Genomic DNA, 3,756 nt, shown 5'->3' on the forward strand with positions numbered 1-3,756 from the left:
AATACTTGAAGGAAGTGAGACACTGTACACTATAGATTGCATCCAGATTTAGAGCAGGGATCTGGAGCTGAATTGCCAGGCCAGGTCTTCCATTCATTGTCAATTCATTTTACACGTCAGTGCATCTGTTTTCTAATTGTTGTGATTAAAGAAATTAATGTGGAGTTCCCAAAGTGGAAGCTATGTATGTGTTATTATCATGAATACTGGAACACACAAGCATGTGAAGTCTTTACGACAGAAGTGATGTGGTAAAAACATCTCAGTGAAGAATGAGGAAAAGCTATCAAGTGTGCTGAAAAACAATTTTTCATTTAAAATATTATATTTTCCAATATAGTACACAAATATTTTTTACAACACTGATAATCTAATTCTTTAAGCAAAGTACTCATTTTAGAACCTTTAATAATGAGCTAAAAGGAAAATATATTGAAATTTGGGGTTAAACCATGAAAATGTTATATAGCTTTTTACATTGATAACTTATACATTACGACTTTCAGATGTTAATTGTTAATAAAAATATTAGATTAGCTGAAAGTAGTATAGCTGTTATTGTCACTCAATAGGTTTACAACGATAGAAACAAATCCCTGTGTTTTGTCATGTATTTTGCATAGCAATATAAATTTGCATCTTTGTCAGCTGAGATGTCATTTCAGGTTTAGGGTGTGTTTTAGTCTGTGAACTCTGATTTCTACCATTTAAATTGTTATGTTTCTGAAATGTGAAGTAATATATAACAAGAGCAACAAGACATCCTATAAAACATTCACATAGTGAATAGGGAGATTATGAGTATTTTATGCTCTCTTTTTCTATTTTTAAGACTTTTCATGGTGACCTTCTATGTATTTTATATTCAGAAATAAACATGTTTTCAAATAAATCAACAGAAAAGAAAACATGTAACTAAAAGTAGAAAGCAATTTGCAACATAGTATAGAATGAAGTTAGAAAAAATCTTTATGTATCTATATTGTTTTAATAAATTAAAATGTCACTTTAATGAAATGAACAAGCACTGTGATTGTACTTTTTACCCTTAAGGTACTATATAGGAAATTATTTGAGAAAAGGAATGATCACCTACAATCAGAGTATGGATTTTTGTACTAACTTCTCATAGATGCCTTGCAAAGATTTACTGTGGGCTGTACATTTACCTTTGATACACTGAGTGACAATTATGGAATGTATGCGGGAAGCTCCACATTACATAAAATGTGGCCTTGAACAAGTAACTTCTATGTTTCCATTTTTATCATCTATAAAATATAATAAGTGTCCTCGATTATCTCTTTTATTACGTAGCCAATTTAGTTAAATAGAGGTTCTTCACGTTTATCAAGTATAATCTCAAACTAAAGCTGAGAGTTTTGGTAATAGAGTGGTATTGAGAACTTAGAGGGTAGCGAGCAGAAATTTTGGATTGAGTGGCCAGAAAAGTTTAACAATCCATTTAACAATCTTCCCTGCTTGTGCCCACATACATTAGAAATCAAGTGAATAAAATGTGTAATTATTTATAGCCGTCAAGAACATATACACATCATCCTGTGTGCAAACTTAGCTACATTTATTTAGGTTTGCAGATTTAAGATGACTACAAATGGTTGAGAATAGAAAGGCAGTACAGCCACAAATGAATTACTAAGTGACACATCAACCCAAACCAGGAAAATCAAGTGTAATTCTTCTTTTCCATTCGGTGTATTTGCATATAGTACAATTTATATAGGGAGGGAAAAAAAGGCATTCTTTCACTCCAAACAAGTCCCTATTGCTTCTTCGACAGGTTATTGTGGGCACTGATGATTATGCACAATCGTGTGCTTTTATACTTGTGATATTTTTGTCTTTTTAAAAATGTACACACAAAATCAAAGTATCCTTCAGCTAATACTACGAACCTTCCGTTTATCAGTTTATAGGTAGCTGAGATTTATTTTAAGAAAGACGTAGTATTGTCCTGTTTAAACAAAAGAATGCGCAGGGTGCTTCTGAGTTTGTATTCGAGCTGGTGTTTCAGGCTCACCCTTCCATATCTGGAAAGCCAAGGTCAGCGATGACATGATGACATGGGGCACCTTTTGTAGTGGCTGTTCTCCAGAGCAGCCTGTCCTCTGCCTGATCTCGCTATAAGTTGTAAGTTAGACAAGAAAGGTAGATATCTTTTCCCTTTTTCTCATAAGACCTCTGAGGTTATGTTAAGTCATTTTTGTGAAGAATAAATAGGAGGAGGAGGAAAAGGAGGATAAGGGAGTTAAACATAGGGAGAATAAAAAAACAGAAGAAAAGAGAGGGAATAAAAGAGGTAAGTGGGAAAATCAGGGAGAGCAGAGGAAATGTTAAAAGAAGTGAGTAAAACCAGAAATTATAGAGAGGGAGTGAAAAACGAAAGCGGTAACATACAAAGGGGACCCCCAAAACACTGGAATGATCTTGTGGAGGGCTGACCCCTAGTAGTACAGACTTCTCCCACCAGGTAATCGGTCTAGGAATCCATCAACATCCATGTACGCTAGTGTTGCTGTGAGAGGCTGCATTCAGTTTCAGAGAATTTTTTTTGGAGATTCTTTCAGTGCATCTGCCCATTTCGTGATAAGTGATTGACCAGCGCACCTGCTTACACAGCACTGACTGTTCAGCAATGTTGACCCCAAACGGCATGGCCCCATGCCCCACCTTCCCTGTTCACCCCATCTTCCTTGAGCAATGATTGTTTGTTTCCTCAGATTAAAAAAAGTCCTCAAAGGGAAACAGTTTGCTGATGTGGAAGAGGTGAAGCAAAAAATGGCAGAAGTATTTTTAGGACTTATTTAGGTGTCAGAATTGGCAAGCACAAACACTGTTTCAAGCAGTGGGGAAAATATCTCAATAGATCTATTTCATCAAATGGAGAGGACTTTGAAGGTGACTGAAATTTAAACATGTAAGAATGAATACATGAGTTTTATAAAGTCTGTGGCTTTGGGGGTACCCCCTCATATGACAGCTATCCCACATTCTCCCTTCTATTCAAATAATGTTTTTCTTTTTTTCTTCTCAAAAAGTTTTTGCTTTTTAATTTCTTTCCTCCTTTTCTTTTCAAAATTTGTTTGCTTCTTTTCCTTTACGAATGTTTTCTACAATAAAAATACAATCACTATATCTGTTTTGTGAGTGGGAATCTCACGGAGTGCAGTGTCACACTCACGGCCACTGTAGCCTCGACCTGCTGGGCTCATGCAATCCTTCTACCTCAGCCTTTCAAGTAGCTGGAACTACAGGCGTGTGCTACCACGCCTGGCTTATTTTTTTGATTTATTGTAGGGACGAGGTCTCACTAAGTTGCCCAGGCTGGTCTCGAACCCCTGAGCTCAGGCAATCCTCTAGCCTCAGCCTCCCAAAGTGCTGGGATTATAGGCTTGAGCCACCACACCCAGCCACAATTACTAGTTTTGATAGAGAATGGCTACATTTTTGCCCAACTTATTTTTTGTGTGTGGTGGGGAACAAAATCAGACTATATTTCCCAACTTCCTTTACAGTCAATGGAGACATAAGAGTGACATCCTTCCAACGGGCATGTGGAGGAAGTGATGTGTGTCACTATTTAGTTGAAGTTGTTAAGTGATGTGAATACTAAGAGATTCGTTCAAAGATGTATAATACTCATATGCTGAAAACTATGAAGTAAAATAATACTGAAATCCTTTTTACTCTTTCCACATTCACACAAAAGACAAAGCTTAGTCTAAGACCATAAGA

Source organism: Carlito syrichta, unplaced genomic scaffold (genome assembly GCF_000164805.1).
Source record: "Carlito syrichta isolate Samal-C Ts95f unplaced genomic scaffold, Tarsius_syrichta-2.0.1 Scaffold303552, whole genome shotgun sequence".
Lineage (NCBI taxonomy): Eukaryota > Metazoa > Chordata > Mammalia > Primates > Tarsiidae > Carlito > Carlito syrichta.